Source organism: Anopheles moucheti, chromosome 3 (assembly GCF_943734755.1).
Source record: "Anopheles moucheti chromosome 3, idAnoMoucSN_F20_07, whole genome shotgun sequence".
Lineage (NCBI taxonomy): Eukaryota > Metazoa > Arthropoda > Insecta > Diptera > Culicidae > Anopheles > Anopheles moucheti.
In genome coordinates this window covers 28,937,328-28,964,316 of record NC_069141.1, presented here as the reverse complement: position 1 = coordinate 28,964,316, position 26,989 = coordinate 28,937,328, and the positions used below count along the sequence as shown (strand labels likewise).

Sequence of the window (26,989 nt, the reverse complement as noted above, 5' to 3'; positions counted from 1 at the left end):
GTAATTATGAATGACATTTCCGGTGGGTTGCGAATGGGACCAATTTGCACACCAGGACGCGATCCTTCAGACACGTTCGCACCGTGTGTTTTGATTCACGTTTGATGGCCCCCACATCACACACACACACAGAGTCGCCCACCCGCCACTCGGACACTGAACTTATGGATGGGCACGTACGCCGGGTTCACAGTTTTCTCGCTGCGTTTCCCGCCCCAGCAATAAAGTGATTTTAATTCGTACACTCCCGTCCAATCACGTCACCCACCAAGCACCACCAGGCAATTAGAGGCGCGTGCATAAAACACGAACACCACACCACACACAACCGCCGAACGTGATGAACCGGAACTACCGGGCCGTGGCCAGTTTTTTTTACTCCTTCTTTGGTGTTTAATTCCGATGCCACTTGAAGCGTGGCGCGGGTCGCCGAAGAGCGTGGAATGGTCGGCAGCCACCACCCGACGACATTCCACCCAGGTCTTTGCGAATGGACTGCAAACGGGCTCGGCTGTACCGTGTCAAGAAGCCGTCCCGGAAATGGTGCCAAGCCGGTGAGAATTGTTTCAGGCTGCCAGCTGGTGACAATTTGTTCGGGGGTTGTTTTTTTTTTTTCGCCGAGGGTGACTCCCCGTCAACACCCGTGCCTGCGTGGTGGAGTTCGCTTCAAGTGGCACATCACTCCAGAATGAGGTCGAGCTCCACACGAAGCGGTCGCACGGCGCTGTGAAGAAGAAGAGATGGAGAAGAGAAATCACGAGATATAAATAAATATTGTGTCACAAAAAGGGAAATAAATGGGAAGTAGGACAACATCAGGAAGACCACCCACCCTCCCTGGGGGGGAGGTAGTCGCGTTTCTCTAGGAAAGCACCATTCGAGACGATCTTTTTGCGGCAATTTTAACACCCTGGCCAACACGGAAATTGAACAAAAATAAAAAAAAAAACAGACAAAAACACGTTGCAAACTTTTTCAGGTCACCGAAAAAAGATCGATCCAGTGGCAAAATGGGGGGAATATGTCGCAAAAGCTGGAATTGGCAAGCATGAAATTAGGGGGAAGCATTCCATCTTTGTCCGAAAACTCGATTAGGGTCGAATTTATTTACACTGCCTGACAGCTTACGCCACTGCTTTTTGGGGGATCTAGTAGGCGAAATGTTATTTTTTCTGCGAGTCGCATTAATTGTTTTTGTGGATTGTCAATGTCAAACGATGGGAAACTGTGTCTTTTGAGTTCGGTACGAAACTATTCTGTTTGTTTGGAAGAATTTCACCATTTCTAGTGTATCCGATTGAGCAGTGGTTGCTCTGATCAATAGCAAACTTTCTCACACATCCATACTCGACGCGCTTTGGGAAGCTTTTGTGTCAGCAGGATAATTACCTGCCCGTTTGGAGCAAGCACTCGAGCTATTTGGAGAATCGATTTTCACGGGACCGAATCCTCTTTCTCCCGCTGGAAATGTTTGATAATGTGACCTTTCGTTCATTGAATCACAAACACAGCCCCGGCGATAAATTCTCCCGTGCGCTATTTACCATCGCACAATGTTCTATCCACATTAGTTACAGTGCATCGATAATAGGATTATAGGGAGCAAAGTCCCATTTACGGTGCGCGTCGGGTTTCGGGTGGGTCGAAATTGTTGCACACCGTAACGGTAGGATTTAACGCATTTGACCTCCGCTGGTGGCAGGAAAAAATGTATCCCACCACATGGTGGTGGGCGCGTTGCAGTGTCTATGCACCAAAGGCGAGTCTTGCACGTCTGTAATCGATATGGGGCACAACATATATGTATGCACCAATCGGTAATTGTTATTAAGAACGGTGCAATAAATAATCAATCGGATGTGAATAATGGTATTTGCATTGAAATTGGGTTACTTTGCGCAACAATGCTTTGTGTGGAAGGGTCCAACGGTCGCTGTTGGTAGGGAGTTACCAAATTGTTATGGAAATGAATAAATTATTGCAAGAAAGCGTTGCAGCGAAACCGGGGTCTAGATGGTTTGCTGGAAATTCTCATTAATTTCACACAATTATCTACACTTGAATCTCGAGTCTGCCTGCCAGGGGAAGGGCCCACTTTTCATTCTCTTTCTCTCTCTCTGTGATCCCTTAGTTAAGCTCGGCAGAACTCATTACAGCGAACCGGCTTACTCTTAATCACCTCTTCACATCCGAGACCACACTGCAAACATGGGTGGGCCCGTTAATTGAGTTAACTTTAATACGAAATTTCTGCCCCATGCAGCACTATCCGCATTAGGTAGGAACACTTGCACCGGGCAGCACTGCAACATGGTAACGCCCGTCGAGCTGTCCGGAACATGAGATTCTTACGAACCCACCGTAAATCTGTGTGCGACCGTAATTTTACCTTCTTCCTTTGCAAACATTATTGTCCAACCCCATCCCCAGCCGGCCGGGGAAACGGGGAGAGCTAGCGACACATAAGGAGATCAACCTGAAATGAGAACTTAGAGGGCACGGGCTTCTACCTTATCACCAGGATACGCTGACTTAATCACGCAATCCCATTATCGACATTTGCATCTCGCCGTGTTCGGGTACCGGGCACCGGGTACGGAAACACTGGGCGAGAGTGTGTGTTTGAGTGCGCGTGACATGTGGGTCGCCCGAACACCGATCCACCTATTTGCATCCATCCCGTATGTTGGTACCGAAAGCGTTGGTCGTTATGCGTATGTGGCCCATGCTGGTGACATCCGAACGAGTTGCTTCCACTGTCCAGGTGCAGAGGGGGGAAACCAGGTGTGCACCCACAAATCTCGAAAGCGAACGATAGTATGATGCGATGCGCAAAGGTGCACCGGCAATCAACTGCTGTGTGCAGTGTCCAGAAGTGAAGTAAGGAAAAAAGAATCCCCTCACTACTGTCGCAACATAACGCGCACAAGTGGCAGGTTGCTTGCTTGAAATCTAGTCGGGAGGTTGCTTTTTTTCCTGCACACTCCGCAGCATCGAATCGCTTCAGGGTGATGATGGCTTCGGGCAGAAGTATCGTTGCCCAAACGTCAAGAGCAGACGATCGAGCATAGAATGTAAACGATAAAACCCGGTCGAGCGAATGGGAATTTCTCTCTGGAAAACGGGGGAGAAAAACGCACGTGCAACTCGTGTGCGACGAGTGGATGTGTGTCTGCCAGGTTACTGAGCACGTGGGGGATTACATTAAACATGTATGTTGTGCATGGTAGCACCGAGCGCTTGGATTGGATGAAATCGATCGCACTGAAACTGAGGACTTATACACCCATTCTGACATGAAAAATGAGTTAAAAGAAAACACTCGAAAGGAACTTGCAATTTAGTGGCAAAAGTTAGAGAAGTTAAATTTAGTACAGAAAATAAGAACTGTTTCCATTCGTTTAATTAAACGGGAAGCAAGAAGTGTATGCCATTTGATACAGCTATTCTTTAGTTAATACGATCCCAGTTGTAGTCGAAACGGTGTTTTGGTTTATACGTGGTCGAACTTAACACGCAAAAAAAATGTTTTTGGTTGTTAATTTTGTTAAAGTCCTGGGTAGTTTTATATTTCTAATAAGCTATACAGAGGTCACTTTCTTAGTTTACCATACCGTGCATTCAATGCCCAATTGTCCAAAATATGCGTTATGAGGTTCTAATGTGCACGATAGCTTACGGTTTACGTCCTTAGTCCTCCTAAACGCAATATTTTCTATTTTATAAAACCCTCAATTTAATAGATTGATGCAATAGCCAAACATTTTGCCTATGTTCTGACAGTATAGTCATGATTTGTTGTGTATAAATTCAAGTAACATTAATGTTAAATTAAATTACAGCTTTTTTGTAGAGTTACGCGAATTCAAGATACGGAAATCTGAAAATTTCGACAGTTCGTGTAATGTTGTATGGGGAATTTAATTTTTATTTGTTAAATTTCAAATCTCCCCAAAAATTATGTTAAATTTTTATACTACAAACATGGTTTATGTTAAAATTTTAATCGAATTGTTGAATTAAACTTAAAAATATAAATTATTACGTTACGTGAATATCTCTGGCACGCATTTTTCACGTGACTCAAGAAAAGACTGTATTGTTCGGCTTAATAAAGGAAATTCAATGAAATTCCTTGATAGACCCCCGAATTTTTATTCTCAACATGTACTTGGCGTAGAGAAATCTGAATGCGGTTGAAGATAATTTCGTGTACATATAAATGACACGAATGAAATTTCTAAAATCATCATTCCTTTGATCTCATTCCGTTAGTTTTTTTTGTACTATCGCGCCCATGGTCTGAGAAGAATCAACGTGATAGAAGAGTCTTGTGATGCATTAAGCTGATCACTTACTAGATAAAAAAGGGTTTTGCATCAAGTTTAAGAGAATACTTTGACTTAAATGTTCTCCGCCTCCGCTTGCACACCAACAAATGCTGACCCTTTCGAAAGAATTGTACAGATCTTTAGTAGACATATATTTTAATGCCCTGCATTCGATGCTTCAACCAACCACACAGACGTGTCTATTACTTCATCACAATCGCCGCTATTTGACACTTGACTCCACGGTTATCCGTACCAAGATGTATACTCAACCCGCTCAACAGCTTCATTGCGAGTGTTCACCAAAAGCGATTTCCACAGCACACGATATTCACCGTACACTAGCGAGAATGTCATCGTAACGAGTGCAAAGTTCATCCTTACACTGGCACCACTGCTGCATGATGTCTGTTTTCTTTTTGCGCTGTCAGAGCATTTCCAGCGTGTCCACACACCGTCACGCTCGTCTTGCATCTTCTTGCTAGAATCTGTGGCCTTTTTCGCATAACTCTGAGGGTGCTGTCGTTTCCGGTAAATGGGTGAATGGAAGTATGAATACCTTTTCTCTTATTAATAGCGAGATAATCTTCTCGTCAAGCAAATGCGCGCTCACACAGCCACACACTGAGAGACACACTGCGTCGATGAATAGCACACCCGGAATGTTTCCACCTGCTTGCCAACCTGAGTTAATGGGATGTGGGATCGTTGCTGCGATCTCACCATGGCGGCAGGTGCATTCGTCGGTATTTTATTCGCTTAAAAAGGCAAACCATACCTCGATGGCAGTACGAAAAATGTGAAAAATGTTTCGCATCATTTTGGCAGCAGTGCATACTAGATGGAGTAGAGAAAAAAATGAACCTTCCATTTTCCTTCGCATTGCCCCAAAGGTGCATCAGATGGAAAGTAAAGGGGCGAAAGCTGGGCATGAGGCAAGCAACGATGCACAGCACAGCAAATCGCGCACGTTGGTGCAAATGGTAATGCTCGCCGGTGTGTGTGTTAGTGGGTGTAAAAAATGCACAAAAAGAAAATGGACGTTCCTTGTTGAAGGCTTCATCTTTTAGTCAGCGACCCAAAACGATGAGAGTGGGCATCAAACAGCCGTCACGGTGATAGAATTGCATAGAGTGCAGAAGAAAAAATGCCACTACCCTGCCAAACCAGAAGGTGAGGATGCTGTGAGGATCTTTCGTCTCGTTAGAAATCAACACGTGCGGAAATGGGTGACGCTGGGGTTTTGGTGGCGTTTGAAATCCGTGGTGGAAAAATGTGCCATGTTCACCGAAAAATAGAAGAAAAGACTGATGTTCTAACCCGGGAGACGACAGAGTTTTCCCCCCGTTTTCACAGACACACACACATACACACGTGGATGTTTGGGACACTCACGCGAAAGGTTTGCTGTGGACGAGTGGCGTGAGAGAATGAAAACAAAAAAACGACATGGCGCAAAAAGTATCAAGTGAAAGAAAGAAAAAAAAACCCACCAAACAGGACGATAACCCGACGTGAGGACACTCCGTCACGGTCGGTAGGACGGAACCGGTGTCTCTTCGTACCGCCAGTCGTTATCCGGGGAATGTCTTTGCCATGTGATTTTCCACCAGATTTCCATTCTGCTCTGCCTCATCTGGATGGGTAGGATTATGTTTTCCCTCACCATGTGCTGGTGGCGTACCGTGACGTGATTCATACTGATTGCCGCACCTTGAAACTCTTCGCGAAATACACTCACACACACACACACACGCACATTAGCATACAATGGCGGAATTTCCTCCGAGCACACGGGCACAGAGCGGGTACACACATTCTTGTGCTGACTTGTACGCCGGTACAGTGCAGAAAGGATTTGGCAAATAACATGGCTGGGGCCCTGCCGGAATGCCGGGGTGCCATAGTACAAGTTGGAAATTGCATGTTATGCTTAGGTTAAAATTTTGATTTAACAGCACGAGAGAGATATAAGAGCAACCGCGGCACACCTGGCCGCTGGGTGTGTGTGTGTGCCCGTGGCTTTTGGCGTTTTTGCTGCGCTGGCTTTTCGCGGATGGATGCTTCATCCATTCAATTGGTGCTTTGGTGTGTGGTTGAGGAAATGTTTTGATTAGATTTGATTTAATTTTCCTACGGGTTTTCCTTGCTATGCAAGAATATTCGAAGACTTGATTAAATTAATTTAAATTAAATAATAAATAAAACATAAATTAATAAATGATTAAACAAAGAAATTATAATCAAAATGGACTCGAAAATAAATTAAAACATTAAATCAACGTGATCTCTTTTTTAATTTACAAAAATGGTTTTATTGAAAAACTCCAATTTAATCATGTCTTTCCCTCAAGCTACGATTACTTTTAAACTTTTTTTGTCTTTTATTTGTGCAACAACACCAATTTGCTTATCTTCAATTTTCCTTTCTTGTGTCCACTTTTAAAGCTAGCTTACCAGAAGCTTACCTTTCCATTAGAAGAAGTATTTTAAAAAATCAACTTCTCTACAAACTGTGCGGAAATGTTTCGTTAAAAACAACACGTGGCACCATTTTCTACCATTTTCCACTGCAACCTAAAATGGACCAGGAATGGTGCATAAAACCGGTAAAACCGTACCCTTTCAAGCCTTTCTCGTGTCGGTTTCTTTGCCTTTGTGCCTCATTTCGGTGAAAGAAACAATAATAGAGAGATGGAAGCAGTCATCCAAAATTGTGCCCATCCGGTGCCACCGTCATTTGGTGCGGAAGTAGAAACCCATAACGGCTTGAAATTGAAGCCGCTGTGCGCGAACGGGGCGCTGTGGGTACGGTTGTGGAAATGGTAAAGTTGGCACAAAATGGCACCTTCAAACGAGTGCGTTGAAATCTTTAAGAAAAGGACGAACAATCCACGAGCTGTGTGGGGTTTCTGTTTTGTGAAATACAAAAAAAAACGAATTTTCTTACTCATCTTTTTTTGTCGTCAAGTGAAAATACATTATACTCAAACCTACTCAAAGCCCATTCCCATTCAAGCAACCTTGGGGCGACGTAAACGGGTAAGGGATGCTTTTTATGCCTTAAAGTGAGTTGATTGGATGTCGATCAATATCAATATCGCGCTCAACTCATCGGGAAAAAAGTCGTACAGTCGTGTCGCGGAGGAAAGAATTCAGTGGAAATTCTATCAGCATTAAGATACATATTCCCGGTGTCCCTGCAACGCGTTCTCTTCGACATTTGCACGTATTGTTTCCGCTGTCTGTTCGGTGTTCCTTCAGCTTCCATTATTGTTCCCTTCTCCCTCGGCAAACGATGGTAACGTCCACGTACCAGTGCCAGGTTCTTTCCCGGTGCTCGCGCAAAGTGCTCCCACTTTTGCGCTTATGTCATAATAGAGCCGCCGTCTATTTACCGTACATTACTTCACGTTTCGACAATTTGTATGGAAATTGTTATGTTATTGAGTTCGGCACTTTGGCACCATTCGACCACGGAGCAGACGGATGTGGTTCTGCGTCGTATCACATTGCGGACGGGCTGTGCAACACACGGTGCCCCGAGACGCCAGCCGGCTAGACATCGTCAGCAGCAGTGCCGGATCGGATGCAACTCTGAAGCCCTCACAAACACACACAGGGTAAGAGAGAAAGGGAGCGACAGCTCGTGGCTAGCAAAAGGGGAATTCCATGTCAGAACGAATGCATTCCTTGTAGTGGCGTCGTACCAACTTCCGGAAAACCACATCACAACCATGCACCCGTCCGGGTTACTCGGGCCGCAGTGAAATAAATACAAAAGGGCTGAAAGAATTCTGGGCGGGATTCGGTAGGTTATTGCTTCCGGTTGCTTCCGGAGCCCACCCTTCCCCAGTACGGTTCCAGAACATCGGACCCACCAGCACCATCTTCTATTGCCGTTCATATTTGTCTTTCGCAACGACGAATTGATAGAGAGCATTGCAGCTGCTGCACCGTCCGATGGGTGTAGTGCTGGCAAAGATGATTGCGATGTGTAGACATCGGTAAGACCGGTGCTTTGATGCTTCTGGTGCTGCCCTATTGCGGATAAAATTCGCCACCCTATTTGGACAAACCAGTCGCAAATCGATCGATAATATTGCCCGTTGCCAAAAAAACCCCAACTTCCACCAACAACCCCCGTTGCGATCGTCTAGGGGGAGCGTATGGTGTTTTTTTCTTCCGGGGTGGGTTTTCGTGTCTGTCCGAGATGCCTGGCCGATAATCGGTGCCCGGGACAGCAGGAAAGCTCACTAAAGCTCGTTATTTGCTTGCTGATTCCGGTGTGTATTCGGAGTGGATTTGGTGTATGGAAGAGCATTTGCACGTCCTCATTTTCTCGCTTTGCGGTAAGAGGTCCGATAACGAGCGTACCGATCGTACATTGGAAAGTTTATTTTGCACTCTGCTTGCCAGATAGAGGATTTTTTTTTGTTTTCCTCACTTTATAAAATTATGCTGCACACTGAGAGGACGGAGACTATCTGACTGTATTATCTAAGGGTGAGTGATATGGAACAGAGGTAATTTTCTGCATTTGGAAGCAACATAAATTGGGCCCTACCCTAATAAATGTGAACATTCGAAAAAATAACAATCATTACGAATCCACCTCAACGAGACATTCACATTGAAAATTCTTCCAATATCGTAAACTACTTTTCATGAAATCAATCATTCATTTGGGTTTTTCATAAATAATGAAAATTACTAAACTTTAATACACAACAAATTACAGGATCTGCTGCTTAGTATAAATTGTCGATATTGTCGATAAATTGGCAACGATGGTAGTTGTTTTGAAACGTGAATTCTATTTCCCTGAATTTGTTATTCAATTGTTTTATTTGTAAGCGATCGGTAAGGTAAGCTACGCTATAATTTGAACAGACTCTGAGACTAAGACTGATCGAGTCAAATTAATCTTCGTTAAATCACATTCAATATAAATACAGCTGTTTATCAACATTTGTGAAATATTGGAGGACTTGTAGGTAGCCAAAGGGTATGCAAAATGATTTATATAGAATTATTAATCACATAGACAAAGAAATTCCTTTGGAAATTATAACATAAAGATTTATTTTAATTAACTTCGACGAAGGAATAATCATCTCAATTTTAGTCTCCAGCGAAATAAAGTCTAACCTCTCAGAAAATGTCTTTAATATAAGTTATGTTATTAAAAAAATAATAAATAAATAATTAAGCACGTTCTTGTATGACTAATCATTATTCACAATGCAACGTCCGTCTAACTGAAGTGATCGGTAGCGTCTGATGTAAAAATATTCAAAGTTAAGCGGAGATAAAAACTATAAACAGTCACGGTTTAACAACACTTAACACAATTTATAGTAAAGCTCTCTAAGTTTGGGGTTTCATGACGCCCTACCTTCATGAAGTTTCCTTTATTAAACTCTAGTCATATTAGACAAACTTGCAAATAGACATCGGATTAATTAGAAATCCTCTAGAGCAACACGCGCCATTATGTGGCATAATTTAATTTAAATCTACATTATTCACGTTAAGTTTCATTGCTCATTTTATTGATATTCATTGAACCAACCATGAAAAGTAATGTTTGCGCGTGGAACTGTGCGATTTATTTATAAATAAATAAATTTAATCAGCTTTGTTATTACCGCTAAACCGATTGTGTTTGAAAACATTGTTCACGTGTTCACGTGCCCATTCGTTCTCTGCCATTTGAATGGGAAATTGTATCAGTGGAAGCAAATCGAAATGGCGAATAAAACGGGCGTTTAAAAAATGGCTGCAAATTGCCATTCAAATACATATTAATGATTATTTATCAATGATTCATAAAAACGGCAAATAGGCTGACAGCCATTTTTATTCCTCGCTTCGATCGCTTTCTCTTATTTAATGAATATAAATAACTTTTTTTCTATTAAACCCCTGCATCACTTCGGTTGGTTTAAAGCGTGTGAAAGCGCATCAATCGTACGCGCGCACAAAACTGATCATCACCGGTTTAGTATGTGCCGCTGCCATTTTTATGATGGGTCCATCGGATATTGGCGGTCCAGGCGGACTGATAATGGTGTTCGGATTCGTGAAAGTTAAATCGATCAGAAGCGGAATAATAAAACATCCCACTGAGGCTAAGCAAAACCTTCAGAATCGCATCAAAATGGCTCGTTCGAGGCTCAATCAAGGATGATGGTTTTTGGAGTTACAAAAAAAGAAGAAAAAATGGAAGAAAGAAGTTAAACCAAATGACCACCTTTTTTTATTTTACGATGCCCCATGCCCGTCCCGTAATCCCGCTTGAGTAATCTATAAAAATGGCTAATTTTTATGTGCTAACCACCGTAAAATGAACCGCCCGCAACACATCAACCGGTAGAACCGGTCATTATGAGTGCCGGTGTCGGTTCGATGGAAAAAGTTTCCTTCGCCACACGCCCCTGCTCTCCCCCACCCTCCCGAAAGCCCCAAAGGCACACACACTAACGGAGCAGTCACCACGGTTATCTCAATTTCCACGACCATCATTAATTTAACCGCGGGCTACAAAAACCAATCGATCTCCGCTTTTGAAGCGTGTAACGAAAGCAAATCAATTCGTTACCTCGGTTTTTCACCGTAAAGCTGGGTTGGGTGAGTAACGAGTGATGGGTGGTTTGGTGAATGGGGGAAAGTAACGAAGTTTAGTTTACAGCCGTTACACTGCCACAACCAGAGCGAAAATGCGAGGACGGAAGCAGGTGCACACTGCGCACATCCGGATTCGATTAGGGGTTGTAATGAGAAGGATTGGGTGAGGTGGGAATCGGGTGGCCCGTGGTAGGTGTGATGGTGGACAAGTTTGTGTGGCTAACAGTTCTCATTTGCGAAGTTGCCGCTGATGATGCGAAATGGAAGTTAAATGCGATTTTCCTCGCTTGGTCAAACTCGCCCTTTGCGCTCAACGCTAGGAGGAATATCCGTTTGAACCGTTTTCGAAGAAATTACATTTCTCTAACGAGCGCATGATTTTATATAAATTTTCGATCGTTACCAGCGCAAATGGAAATGGCAAACCGGTGGGGTCGAATGTCGCTCATCCAGTGTGCGAACTGTCCCGGGCCCGATCGAAGATGGACGAACCGTGGCTGTGAGCAGCGTTTTCAAACGATGGCGATAATAGCTGCAATTACCATTGTCATCAGTATCTTCATCAACGTCATCGTTGCATGAGGCCGCTTCGTGGATGATGCGTTAGGTGGGGTGTGGTTCGGTGGTATTGCGTTTTATTTTTCCGAGGTAGTCAAATTGTAGTCAAAATTGAGCACTCTTGATCATTGCCTTCATCCACTGGCGCACCGGTTCCGATCTAGCTCCCTCCAACTCCATTTGCCATCATTGATGCTCGCATGTGCCCGTTTCGGGCACTTAATTGACAGGCTTCCAACGAGCAGTTGTCTATACAGCACGGAATGTTTCACATTATCGTGCATCTCCCCGTTAGTGTTCTACCGATCATCGTCCGATCATGTTGCGTACAATTTCCCAGTAATGAATTCCCATTTCGGAATCGATTTTATGGCCACACGCGAAAGCTCCGGCACGGCAAATGGTGGAAATCATTACCGATAAAGATGCTGGCATCTCGTACTGCGGGATGTTCGCATGTGAGCGAAATCGAACCACACCGGGAGGGTGCGGACGGATCGGAAATGGATTTTAGTTTTACTGATGATGAACACTTAAGCACTCTCCACAACCGAACTTTGGGTGGTCCCACAATCCGCAACGTACGGGAAGAAAAGTTTTCAACCCGATTGCAACTTGCCCGGACAGCGGCGCATCCTATCCGGAACACAGCGCTAGCAAACGGCCTAGCCGCTTGAGTGAGCCGGCCCGAACGGTGAGTGGGTTATGAGGAAGTGCTGAGTACACTTACGGGAAATCTCGAAACGATGAAGTAATATGATAATATTTGCACACTGTTTTCCAACGTTCCGTTTGGCGGTGAAGCTAACACTCGCGCGTGAACGGAGAATATACGCGACGGAGTGCTCTTTACGGCACGCGCTTACCACAATCCCGGGTTCGGGTGGCGGTAAAGGCTTTTAATGAAAAAGTTTGCACTTCTCTCCGGGCTCTCCGTGAAGTGAGATTCGACAGAAAGTTTTCCTGGTACACACACACACACACAGCCACCCCAAAAAAGAAGAAACACCCACCGAGTCGTCGTTTGGTTCCGATGCGTTCCGAGATGTCTAGCTGTCGGTTTGAGGCGAAAGGTTGTGCTGTAACTTTTCCAATCGCTCTAATATGGTTTCATGCAGCATTCCTCGGTGTCGGTGTGCTCGTACGGGTATGAATGGAAAGTTGATTGTGTAAGTGCCTGTTTTGCAGAAAATTTCTCCATTTTCCAGGGTTGGAGTTGTTCGAACGTGCGTAGCAGTTTTGATGCACCATCAAAATGATTTACCACCGTCATCGGGAGGCGGTGTTTATGTGGGAGGATATAATTTTAACATAAATCCAGTACGCTATTTCAATGGGTCTGTTGAAAACTGATACCGTTCCAAATAAAGTTACCCCTTCAAACAGCAAGCGAAGTTTTGGTTGTGTATGAATTTATGCATATTTTTCACAAATAGCTAGGCACGTTCGCATGAGTGACTTCAACGGCGGCCAGCTGGTTTGATCAACTCACGTAAACTAATCTTCTGCCAAAAGAAAAGACTGTAGGAGAGTTATTAATTCGCTAGATTAGTTAGCTTTTGCAACAATTAAAATAACCTTCTATTTAAATTGCCCCATCATTTGCATATATTTTTTAGTTGTTCAGATCAGATCAGTAAACTTCAGCTGTCAAACAGCATAAAAAAAGCTTTTTGAAGTAGCAGATATTGATTTTAGATAAATTTACATCTCAATACAATCAATAGTAGAGAGCGTTCAGTTGAATTATGCTTAAAGAAATATTCTTTATTCATAATTAATCGGGTTTTATATATTAGGGTGTAGCGTATGATTAGTTCTGGTAAAACCAAACATTAAAAGCACACATTACACTCATGCTATTCAAATGCCGGGAAAAAATTGATAATAAAAGCAAGCCAAAAACCTTGCAATTTTACCACCTTGACAAACATTTTCTAAAATCTAAAAGCAACCGCCATACCAACGCTCCCTCACGGGAATGTACGTACTAAATTTATGCATGAAACATTATCACATCTTCCATCGTAAAAAGCTTTATCGTAGAGGGAAAGCTTCGGTTACCGCAAACATGCTCGTACACATCACTATTTCCTGGCGAGCAACCTCAAACTACCACATCCCATGGTACGGCAACTTCTTCATCCGTTACGGAATCCGGTTAACACAAGCGTTCCCTCTCCTGGTTGACCGCTCGATCGTCTTAACATTGTTCCGGGCAGGAAATCGTATCTAGTAGCAGAAAAGAAACTATAGGGAAAACTTTCACCATCGACATGTTTCGACGACGTATACGTGGCAACTATACCTTATGCCAGATGGAGAAAGCACAAGTACGTTCCAGTGCTTGGGCGTGCTACAGAGTCGTTAGAAGTTTTGCCAAGGTTGCCTGGATTCGATACACGCATTAAAGCATACCGGGGGCCCGGAAGTGTAAGTTCGCTGCGCATCGAAATTCCCCCAAAATAATGGGTAGTAAAACAATTAGCCCGATGGCCATCAAACAAATATTACAGTAATCGATCTTGCGCCGTTGCGGGTGTGGGTGTGGCCATCGTTACTGGCCAACATTGTCGTTGACTTCTTTATTTACAACAAAACGAACACAAGACCTTTTTAGGGTGCTGTTTCATGTTGATTACTACGAAAGAAAAAATTCTACACTTGCTGGAACTGGATTGATCTATTTCTGAAAAAAAACCGCTTAAAGCATTCTGAGAGAAATGATTTCAAAATACGGCTTAATCCAAAAAAAAAACATCATTTGTTGATAGCAAAGGAAACAAAATAACAACGCTGCTGTTGTAATTTAATTTCCAGCAAATTCAAGTACTCTGGAATTGAAGCCCATTAAAAGGTAGGTGGAGTTGGATACACGTCGAATCATTTCCATTTCATCTACTACAACCCATAATCGGCGTTCGTGAACTTACGTCAAACACAACACACCTGATAAGGGTCGGGGGAAGGGTCGTGTGTTTTTGTTGGCAGTTAATTAGTGAAACCATCGGCAAATGCCCCAGACTCCCCCCACCAAACCGAACTCGCTGCGTGGAAATCCAGCTGCGTTTGTGGTTTACGCTTCATTGATTTGCGGCATCCTTCGTCGCGGAAGGTAAAACTTTCTGCTTTCTAGTTTGTCATTTCATATTCCTGCCGCATGTAAGCGAGGAAACGTGGGAATGGGTGATGCCGGCAGTCGCACAAAACTCACCCAATAAATCATTTGCAATCGATGTCCGATGATTAGTGCCTGTGAAGCGTGAAAAGGAAGTCAACTGCCATTCGGCATTGGCCATAAATCAATCCTGGTCGGGTTCTGGGGATGACATTATTGGAGAGGAGCTTATTTTTCTCGCAGTACACTCAAACACACACACACATAGAACGTAGAGCACGTGGAGTATGTGTAAAGCAAATAAACTCCGATACCATAAAGCCAGTACGGTATGTTATCTTTTTTCCAAGAATTCCCGAAGCGGAAAAGGACACGAGGCAAATGGTGGTGAATTTAATTTCCCGCTCACTTCACGTCACGTGGGTTGGTCTGGTTTCACTTTCATCGAGCGAACAAAAATTTTGCTGCCGGATAGGAACAATGGTGCGCATCAAACCCCTTCGGTGAAATATTTCGCATGAATTTAATTTTGAAGCCATGTGGATAATTCGTACCCGTATGAGCCCGGCTCTATGCCCGCGACTGCTTAGGCATCCCGTACAATGTTTTTTTTTTTCCATTGGAGTTGTCGGCACCAATGGGGGTTTTGAGGGTCCATCATGCCGTCAATTCCTACCGGGCATAACGTGCGCGTACACATCACTTGACGGTGGCATTCCACCGGCCGGGTGGATTTTGTCCAACCGGACGGGAGGAAAACAAACTCCCCGACGGGTGGCGGGAGGGTGGTCTGTTCGTGCGGGAGTTATTTTGTTATTTATTTCCCCGTCCCCAGCAGGCTTTTACGCGCGTATACCACCACATCATACATGTGTGGCCTCGGTTAGCGGCACGTCGGGTAGAGGGCAGGACGTTAAAATACGAAACATCAACAACAAAACGTAACGAATCAACATTCTAACTCACATGCGAGAAGTATTCACGCCACTGCTTCAGAGAGAGAGAGAGAGAGAGAGAGAGAGAGAGAGAGAGCGAGAGAGAGAGAGAAAAAAAAAAACCGGGGACACGAAGGACGCCTGTCACTTCAACCACGTAGACCCGGCGAGACAGAATTGTCTGAGGTAGCGTAAGCGTGCATCCTTTTTTTTTTGAGGAATAATTTAAATTTCTCTACACAGCTCAGCTTCATACGAATTGCTCGGTGAAATGAGTGCGAAGTTTGTACGAACGCTGTGTGTGTGCGTATATTCCGCTGGGATGGGGGTATTTTTTTTCTTCTTGCGTGTGTGTGTGTGTGTGTGTTAAGCACTTGATATACTTTTCCCAAAACACAGACACAATCACACAGGGATATATGCTGGGTGCTTATGGCGGAAAACGAAAAAAAACGCCCTCGGAAAAGCAAATGCCAGGCCGAAATGAAGACATCCCTCCAATGGCTTCTTCCACTGGGAGGTCTCAGGGCAATCATGTAGTTAAATCAATTCTGAAGTTGGTGGGCTGCTCGTTTTCTTTGGTGAAATGTACGGTTTGAGTAAAACAGCAATAGGATTTGAAATAAAAAAAAACACACACACACAGCAAAAACGTCGCCGAAAAAAAGTGTGCGTGAAGAAAAGGACATTTCCGACAGCTAGACCTAACTCAGCTCTGTGTCAGGAGAAGGATGTTCTTTTTCATGGGGTTGGTTGGGCGTTTCGACTGTGAAATGTGATAATAAACAACTCATTGTACATCCTGTAGATGGTTGAGATTTTTTTTTCCATTGGAAGCTGAATTTTCGCCTTCATTTTAAGTCTTAAGAAATGAATTGCTGAGCATTTCTCCTTGAGAAAGTAAAGAAATCTAAATCATAATTATGGTTAATACAGCGATTGCTGCATGGTCAAAATTAAAGCATAATTATACAAGCGTAAAACTTTAGTAGTCTAGCAAGTTATATATTCATACTCAATCGTAATTGGGAAGTAGAAGTGTGATAATAATTTATATTATTAAAATAATAATTTCCCGACCATATGTATCATATGAAGACTTCGTCGAACTCAGATTGAATTGGTGTCATAAGTTGCTTCAATATATGACTCAGCTTCAAATTTCTTCATTCTAGTCCAATAAATAACAAACAGCTTAAGCTCTAAGCTCGTGCGCGATGCGTTCGAAAATAAGTTTTCTCGTTCCATCGCAGCTCCCGCAGGTACCGAGGTACGGTTCCTCATGGCTAATGCACTTCCGATGTATTTCCTCCCGAGGTGGGCAAATATTTTCCCGCACATAAAAAGCATCGTCAACAAGCGCGTTCTTAGCCTAACCCCGGGGTCTCATATCTCTTCTGCCCGATTGCGCCTGGCACTGACAGTAGCAGGCCAACCTCGGGTGGCAAGATTGAAGACCGCAAATGGGATGGCTCCGGCCGGTCTGTGTATCATGTTGCAGATGATATACGATATACCACGCGCCAGCTTGCATACCTTAGCCGGAGCGCATCGGACTTGTATGCATCCGGCCGGCACGTTATATGCTAGGATTCCATCAACCATCAACCAGCACTATCTATCTTCGAGCATCCACGGCAACATGATCCGTGCGCCGTCACCATCATGATCCACCGGACGTTTTCGGCGACCGGGCGTGTGGTTTGTGGCCGGTATGGCAGGTTGAGCTGCATAAATCCATCACAAAAACAGATTAACTTATGACGGTGTCCGTCTTCTCCGGCGGTCCCAGACACTGCACCGGGCGTCAGTGACGGTAAAGCTACACCACGCTACACACGTGCCCACCCGCTCATGGGGTGGTAGATGAAGATAAAAATGGACTTTCGTTTCTTTCGGTCGGCGGTCAGGTTTTTCATGTCCACAAGAACACTGGACTGGCTGTTGACCACACTTGGCTGGAGGTTTTTGTTGCATTTTTTCTGCTACGCTCATCATCACCAGGGTGTGTGTACACGCTTATCCGGTCTGGTAGATGGGACAAGGTGGAGATATTATTTCGAAAATGTACCACCCGAAAATCTCGTCACATTGCGGCCTGTACGATAGACCATCAGTTTTAATCCATGATGACGAACCACAACTGGATGATGATGGTGGCACTTCCGGCAGGTCTATTTGAAATGTTCAGGATCAGTAGCCATATAATGTTGCCTTTTTACTTTCAAGGTATGTTGAGAATGTGTTTGATTATTTCACATCCACATTATTAATTTTAAAATAAACTCGACTTTGCATCACTTTACTTAATGTTTTTCAGTATAGAGGGAAATATATTAATTTCATATTAAAAACTTAAATCAGAACAAAGTTTAATAGATTTATTTAAAATTACTGATGCTGCAAAGTATTTCAATTTAAGGACGCATTTTATAGCACTTCGAAACGTGTCTCTTTCACTTTGCTCGAACCACCAGTCATGCTGGTTGGGTCGACATAAAAGTGGCCAACTGCTATGCTTCAATATTTCAAGCTTTCCGCTAGCTACCGAATCGTCTTTCCAATGACCTTGTTCGCGCCTGCTAAGCAAACCCTTACCATGCCCGACCCCGTAAGGGACGGGCTAATATTGAGCGAAGGAGTTTCTTGTCCGCAACTTAAGAACATAATCGAGCGAAACCATTGGCAAGGAAGGAACTCTTACGAGATCGAGTTTTCGGCTTTGGCCCCTTTTCAACCAAAAAACCGCCCGAGCCTAAAAGTCACCAAAAATGCGGCGGGCTCCAGCGTGACGTTGAGAGTGTTAAAGCACACAAACTTCCCGAAAAGCGTACCGGGGAACTCGATTAAACATTTACAGGTGGCCGTTAAGGAAGACTTTGTGGCTTATGGGTAAGAAACGAACGCCAGCTGTTGTGTGGGTGGGCGGGTGTGTGTGTGTGTGTGTGTGTTCTGGTGAATGTTATCAAAAATTCAACAATCACTAATTAGCTTTGTTGCGGAAAGTGGCAAACGTGCAACGAGCGCCCGGATTCATGGCCAAATGAGCACCGGCACGAGCGTGGCGATCGTTTTGCCGTGAATGTGATGGCCCTCGTGATGGAATCGTTCGTGATTGTATTACAACAACCATTTAGTATCGCCCTGTTCGGCACATGTTCAGTGAGTTAAACTGTTTTTTTGAGTATTTTTTTTTCATTTTGAAAGTCCTGCCATGAGTTGATGGTTAGTAGAATAAATTAACTCCTCAGAATTAAATTCAAGACACGTCAAGAGAAAATCTTGCAGGAAGGTCAAAAGTTGCAAAATTTATCTAAACCTTTCATGAAGTACCATGCGCCTCCATTATCTCAGTACAACGACCAGGCGCCTCCATCGCTTGAGTAGAGTGGCTCGTCGCCTCCATTCTAGTCTTTTCATGTTAACTTTTCATTACTTTCCCTGTTGCCACACTAATTGCTGTTTTGCTACAACCCCTACCGCTGGTTCCCGAAGTTGCTAGAAACCTGTTCCCGGTCTCATCCCAATCAACCGCTACATCCCCACGGGATGATGTCGACAGCGAAAGGAAGCTTCTATTAGTGGTTGTGCTGCCATGCTGAATAGCAGCTGATAATGACTACCGCAGAAGTTGTACAAAATGATAGCGAGTAACAATGGTTTCTTCACTGAAAAAAACGACATGCAAAACAAATAGAAACCATCCGAAAGCGGAATAGCGGTGAGCGGTTGCAAATTTTCCACTTTTCCATTAAACGTAACCCACACTTTTCATAGCACGGGAAGAAGCGAGGCAAAAATGAAAGAAAACCCAGCCTTACAACACAATGCAGCAGAAGGCTAGGAATATAAGAACCGGAGAAATGGAGCGAAAACAAATGAGAGATTGGTAAACTCATTGTTGGAAATGCTGCAGCACCCCGGGTGGCAACAGAAGCCACAGAAGCTAGTAATGAATTGCACCATGATGGAAATGGCATCGCGGTGGTTGCCATGTGTTGCACGTTGATTGTGGCATCGCAAAACACTAATACCGATGCTGATGACGATGAAATTGGTAGTCTTTACGATGGGAATGTGAAACCATAAAAAAGCTTCTCTCCGGCAGCCGGACAAGGTGCCGAAAGTGAAATATGACGCGTTGCTGTGCTTTGGAAGGTTGGATGTGGTTTTACGGCCACTGTAATACAATCAAAAGCGCACACGCACACGCACACACACAGCCAGCAGTACAGGCTCACACCTGCTGCTACACGCCCGGAATGGTGAAGGTTGCTTGGTGAAGGCAAAATATAAATTGGAAATGATGCGTGACAGCAGCGAAAGGAACGGAAAGCTTCCGGTGTTGATTTTTTTGTTTTGGTTTTTCATCGCCTTCACGACCTTTTCCTCAAGCTGTCTCTTTACTTTTACGATATTTGTTTCCCAGCAGCAAGGTTTTCCCTATCACCGCTTTCGATGCCCACTCGACCGTGGCTGGCGATTGGGAAAGCGTACGCAACCGATGGGCTGCGATGGTTTTGAATTCTTCGCCAACGCCATTCACCGTACGTGACGGCATCCACTTTACGGGATTGTGATAACGGAATGAAAAAGTCAATCAATTCTGAAGCGATGTGTTGAGTCGGCCCGGCAAGCAAGCCAACATCGGGCAGTCGTCCCCTTCACGGCTCAGGCGCGTGAAGTGTTTGAATCGGAAACAGAAGCGCATAAAGTCAATGATGGGCTCGAGAGCTTCAACCGATTTTTATGATGTTGCAGGGGTCAGACAGATTCGATTGAATTTCGGTTCCCAGCCATCATCCGCAAAATCTGACGCCGTCTCACCTCACACAGCCGCTTCGTGCGTATGTGTGTGTGTGCGGGCGCTGAAATGCCGAAACTCCGAAAAGTCAAGTTTGGTGGGTTTGGTGTGGGCTTTTGAAGTTTCCCACCCACCACACACGCCACAAAGCGAGCCCGGAAACTGGGCCATTCCTTTACTATTGAGTCATTCAAGACGCTGTTCAACCGTTGAAAAGTTGGGATTCGTGCATGATTGATTCGAGCACTGCTGTTGAGAATGGTTTTGCATTGCAGCTTTGACAGCTCAATCTGCTCCCGGCGATGGCGTCAAGCAAAAAAAAAACGAACCCCTTTGCAAAGATGCTTCACTTTATGATGGGCACACTTTTACAGAAAAGCCGTTTCAATTGCTCGGTCCACTGCGGATTGCGCCTTTTGCACACGACGTTCACACGGAGAAAATTTGAGGAGTTGAGAGACTGGGCAAGAGATTAGGTCCTACAAATTGTCCTATGGACGTCACAAACAATCACTTGATCTTGCTTGAGCTTTCTTTACCACTCCTGCTCCGTTTCGCCTTTTCTTTCTCTCTTTGTCTACTTTTCACTCACTCGCCTGTTCCTCCCAGAAAACGCTACTGTATTAGCCTTGAGTAGGGCTTTGATTAGAAGGGCGACTCACAAGGCGGTGTGCGAAACAGAGTTGCACTCTGCGTAATAATAGAGTTTCCTTCTGGGAAACCAATTTCAACGAAAACCCTTTTCGGCCAGAGCGAAATCGAAACTGAACCAGCGGGTTAACAGTTTCGAGCACGGCCAGATGACAGCAGCCTTCTGACAAAGGTTTAGCTTTGAAAGAACACTTTCTACACCTTTTTCACGGTGGGTGGACGGTGTTTTCGGTGTAGCGCTTAGACGTTGCTGCTGCTTTTTGTTAATGTGTAATCGAGAAGTGTTCGGATGGAACGGAACAAAAAAAGTGTCCGGACCCCGGCCACGGAACACGTGCCACGTTGAAAAAGTTTGTGCTTGACAGTTAAGCCTGCACGCTAGTGTGTGTGTGTGTTGGAGCATGTAGGAGGTCGTTGCTGAGCGTTGTATTGAGTTAGACAGTTTTTCTGTGAATTTAAGAATGCTGCTTAAATACGTTGGTTCCATCCTGCTGCTGCTTAAGCTTCAAACTTCATACAGACTTTAAGTGAGGTTATTTGAGATTTTTTCAGATCTTTCTTCGTAATTTCCCAAATCTATTATCGCTTGGTAGCTACTCTTGGTACAAAAAAGTAAAGTAGTTTAAAAACATATATTTGTTTTCCCCTTTTTCATAAACTTGATTTACCCCCAAAACATGCTTACAATGTATACTCTTGAAGCTAATATTGTACAATAGTACCACATATCACCGGATTCGGGTTGTCGATTCCATGAAAAGTGCAGTGAACCGCTTGTAATGTGGTGTGTGTTTCATGATCGTTAAGGCGAGAAGAAAAGACACTCTTGTTAGATTAAGTTTTATTAGATTAAGTACATATCGAAAAGACACTAAGCTTATGCTGGATCTGCGAATCACCCGAATAAATTCAATTATCATTAAAATAAATAAGTAAACCTTTTAATGTGCAGTTTTTCATAATCTTTTCTGTTTTCTGTGTATTTCAAAGATTATATATCATAGCATAAATGAACATAAAATATAAATTTCAAGCTTTTATTTTTAGGTTGTTTGATTTGTAAAAACTTCTCTTCTTTTTCATGTAATTTCTTTAGAGTTTTAATATTTAAAAAAATATCTCATTCAATCGTAGGCATCAAAAAGCGACACAATATTGCCATAAAATGAAAACCTTTGCTAACATCCCTGTTTTTTGTCATTTTTGTTTACACACAACGTAAAACAAAAGCAACAAACCGATCAGAATATTTTTTATAGCTCGGGATCAGTACTCGGGTCCCACTTAAACCCGAAATGCGAGGTAACCCAAAGCACTTCAAATGAATAAAACAAAAATCTCTGCCATAAGCAATCAGCGTAATGGATGTTAAACTTTTCAACGCACGTTTCTGCCTTCCACGGCCCACCGTGCGCAAAAGTTACACGAATAGTTCATCCAAGTAATTTGATATTCTGACCAGCTTTAATCGACATCCGTGTTTGTTTTTTTATTTTTTTCGAGGGTTGAGTATGTTTGTGTGTGTATGTGCATTTTTATTCATTTGTCTATCACTTGTTTCTCTTACCACAAACATAAAACATTTTCCTAAAACCAGGCACGTATTGGCAGAGTTGCAACTGGGCGCATGTGTGTTTGTGTGTTTGTGTAATGGTTTGGAACATGGGTTCGAAGTACAGTTTTCAACACTCACACCACAAGCCCATCCCGGGCCACTTTGATCGAACATTTATCCATCCCGTTGATGGTACGTATAGTGGCCGTCAGTTGCCTGTTGGGTGTAAAGTGTAAAGTTTTCCCAATTATAACGCCCTGCGAGTCAGCTACAGCTACACCGACCAGGCTGGGTACGGTGCCAAAAACCGCAAAAAGCTCAGTGAAATTTTGCCACCTTGTCGTACTCTCCTCTCCGCCCTTCCTCTGTACGGCAAATACAAAAAAAAAAACACACACCTCATCCGCTTCTGGGTTTGGGCGTAACAAAAAATGGGAAATGAAGCCAGAGTGAAATAAAACGCGCACCCGGAATGGGTGGGATCGGCAAAAGTTTAACCAGCCCGCGGTCAGTACCGGCACGGGCAAGATCGGATAGGATCGGAAACATTGGCTGCGGTTTTGCTTTTAACTGTCAACAACCCCAGCGGGCAGCCAAGGGTTTGTTGAGCTTGTGTTGGTGTGTGTGTGTGTGTGTGTGTGTGTGTGTGTGGTTGTTTTTTTTGCTGTTGTTGTCACAATCTTTTCTCTCTTAAATGCGCAAATGGGACACATCGAGTGGCGCACTCGTGTTTGATGTTGTGAGGATGCTAATTTAGCCACTCGACCCTAACTGACAAAACCGGTAGCAATTGGATGGTGGCGTTGGGGGGAGGAAAAAAGGGAAATTGGTTTTTGTACCGTGCTGAAGAGGAAGAACTCATCCCCGAGAGGTCAGTATTGAGCTCTGTTTCACTTACCTTTCTATGTTGCTTTCTGCGCTAGCACGACGATAAGCAGTATGCAATGCGATACTGGCTACTGAAGGGGTCTCGCACTCGCCACTTGCTCTTGATTACTTCTGTTACTTGTTTTCTTTATATCTTTTTCACTTTCTTTCTCTTGCTTTTGCACTGCAAATGATGCCGCTGTTTTCCCTCGACCGGGTTAACCCTTTTGTCAATTGGTCACTGAGCACTGCTGGAACTGCGGAGGTGCAATCAAAGAGGAACAAGATGGATAGAGAGAGTGTGTGTGAGAGAGAGAGAGACAGAAAGAGAGAAAGAGACAAACAAGTGAGTTGGTAGAAGTGTGCGGGTGGGTGTAAAAAATGATCCCTTCGGGGAGGTTTATCCTTTTCAACGCGGAGGTAATGCTTATTTTTATGATCCTTTTGGGCGCTTCACCAATCACACTCCCACTTAAGCAAACACACACACACACACACAACCTCAAACCCACATTTTGGAAAGCTCCATTTTTACGATGTCAAAAACACGCACACACGAACAGCGGCTGTATACAGGAGGAGCCACCTTGCCGATACCACCCAAACCGAAGGAACGGTTCTAAAACTGCTTTTTAATCCATTTTCAACGCACACCACCGCACCAACGGTGTTTCGATCGTCGATAGAGGGGGGGTGGGGGGTGTGAGATAGATGGGACAGGTGCAGGCCTCCTTAATCCTTCTTTATTGAGCGATAAATCCTTTCGCTCGTCACACCGGCTCACAGAAGGGAGTGAGCACCCATACACACGCGTAACGAGACACAGTACTGACGAAGGGGGTATGGCGGGAATTCGGTTTGACTGTGAACCGATAGAAACAATGGGGCTGGATGGGCTAGCCCCATCCACTAGCTGATCCGTTCCCTTTGAACTTCGCTTTTGTTTGGTTCGGGTGCGTTTTTTTGTTTGCGAAGTAATATTATTCTGCTTTAATCACTTGTCACTCTTCGCTGCACGAAGACTCAGTTTGATCACCACGCTCGATCACTATCACGCTTCGGCAAGAGATTTTCTTTTATTAACAGTGAGTTTCCTCCGGGTAGCACTGTATTACATCAGTATCTCACTGAACACGCTTACGCATTTCAACTCACCGGGCAGACGGTCTGAACTGAATCATCCATCATTCATCCAAACATTGCCGCATAGTAAACCGTAACGTAACGTATCTTTTACAACCGTGAGGTTCTTACACATACCAAAAAAAAACTACCCCCCGCATGGACCGATCGTTAAATCTGATACTCCGGGCGAGCGTGTGCCAATCATCGCCATGCTTCAAACACATCCGACACACTTCCCACCGGAAGCAAATTATTTCACACAGCGTGTCGTCGGTACTGAGCGTTGCTAGACGATATACATATACAGCGAAGGGTCTTGTCGTACCGTGAATATGGGCCGGCAAGATGGGTTCGAATTATCATGCTGAGCTAATGTGACGTGTGGGAAAACACGTTGGAATGAGGGATGAGAATTGGAATATCATGTGGGAAAGCGGAAGGACGCCTGCAGTCTGAAGTCTGGAACAATCTGGAGCTGGGTGATAGCGGAGATTTACCTGAAGACTGAACTCTCGCAAGAAGCTAGACTTCACTCATAGGTGTTTTCCTTGAGAAAAACCAAAAGGATGATTGGTAAGAATCGAGTTTTGCGATGAAAAAGAGTTTTGAAAATCCACATCGAACCACCACAAACAAGACGATGGAGGAAAATAGCTACTAGGGTGATTTATTAGCAACAGTCCCATTATCGCTCGAAGGGTTTTCATGTTCATTCATGCGGAAAGCATCCTTGATGGAAATCGCTCTAGCGAATCTCACACCCCAAACCGTGTGATTACGGATTCCTTGATATTCTCGATGGACTGTTTCGGGCAAGATTTTCCACCAGATACCGTACTGCAACGCCCAGTCGATTGATTTTTCCGAAATGAAAGAGGCGAGAAAAGAAAAAGTCGGATACAGTGCTGTACACGGTAGCGAGATGCTAACAAACAAACGGCCACACACATTCACACATACAAAACGCACTCACGTACACACGTACAGGCCAGATGCCGTTTTCCGGTACGTCCCGGTGCCGTTTCCGCTTTTCCTTTTGAGTCACGTTTTCACTTTCCAACTTTCCACTCGAATGGGCATTATTGCTTGCACACTCCCCGCACTCACTTAACGCGCTTCGCCTTTACCCAACCTGTTTCGCAATCGGTAGCCATCGGGGCGCCGTATTCTATTTCGCACCAAACAAAACACGCACACCCACATGCGCCCCACGCTTCCTGCTGGCGAAGAAAGCAAACATCACAACCGAGCGTTTCGGGTGAAATGTGTTTTGGTTGGGGTGTTCATCACCCGTACATTTCTCACTTTTCTCACGGCCAAAGCGCAGTGACACCTGCCGTAGCGTGCACCACCACTGCTTCGACGGGTATTTAATCGCTTTCGGTGGAAATTACTCCGATCGTTGTGGATCGATCTATTTCCAAGGTGGCTGCGTGGAGCGATTCGGCAGTGAACGGCTGCCCAAGGATGCTGTGTGAAAGGGAAACAACAACTCACCTCGTTCACTACTCACAACTCGTCTTCACTAATTTCACGCACCAAACCACAAAACATTCGTTTGTTTGAACTGTTGTTTGAAGATGTGGGGAAACTCACACGTACTTCAAGCGCTCTTAGCTATTCCTTCGTTCATTGCCGTATTTCGCAATCCTTCACGTAACTTTTACCATTTCTCGAGGCAACTCCCGTAGTGAGATTGCATGAGACTGACGTCTATCGCTCGGGTGTGGGTGAAATGCTTTTATTTTCCTCTTTTTTCCTCCCTTTTGGGAACTTCGCTGCCAATCTCGTCTGGACACCGTGCGATGATGACGCGCCGGAACCGGTCGCGGGTTTTTCTCGACGCGTACACACCTACAAAACCGACGCAGACCGTACCCGTCTTTCGGACCGAATGAATCTGCAAGAACTGGTGCCCAACCGGGGGACGACGCTTTGCGATGCTGCACAGCAGCACCCGAGTGCCCGAGCATCGCGGGAGATGGCGAGAGCGCGAGAGCATCGTGCAACATTCGGTACGGTTGTGGGAGCGTTTTTTTCCCATCGGATCGCTCCTTCGCTCTCTCGATGCTCTGTCTGCGCTCTTCCCAGTGGGGTTGTTGTGATGGAAATTCGGGTGCAGTTAGGGGCGCATGCGTTTGTTTTGGAACGCGCGTAGCGCCACTGTGCGGGATGGCGGGAAACGCACGTACTAACACAGATGTTCTGGTGATGCTGGTGTTGCGACCGTGTGTTTGTGACGAATGACGGTGATGATTGGTGCTGGTGTGAGAAGGTCGGTGCAGACGGCCGGAAACGAGAGGATGGCGTCGAGTGAGAGAAAGAGAGAAAGTATGCGTGTGGTGAAGTGGTTGAAAACAGGTGCTGCAGGAGGAAAAGGGGTAAGGTTATCCAGAATGGCCGAAAAAAAAACGC

The 26,989-nt window shown here is 44.5% G+C and overlaps 1 long non-coding RNA gene across 1 annotated transcript; it reads right to left on the bottom strand.

Annotated features, from left to right (window-relative positions):
- LOC128304463 (uncharacterized) lies at nt 1-26,455 on the bottom strand. Its single transcript, XR_008287410.1, has 3 exons — nt 26,072-26,455; nt 23,481-23,706; nt 1-724 (listed from the first exon to the last, which is right to left on the bottom strand). It is a non-coding gene; the product is annotated as an uncharacterized LOC128304463 (long non-coding RNA).
- Between the last annotated feature and the right edge of the window lie 534 nt (nt 26,456-26,989).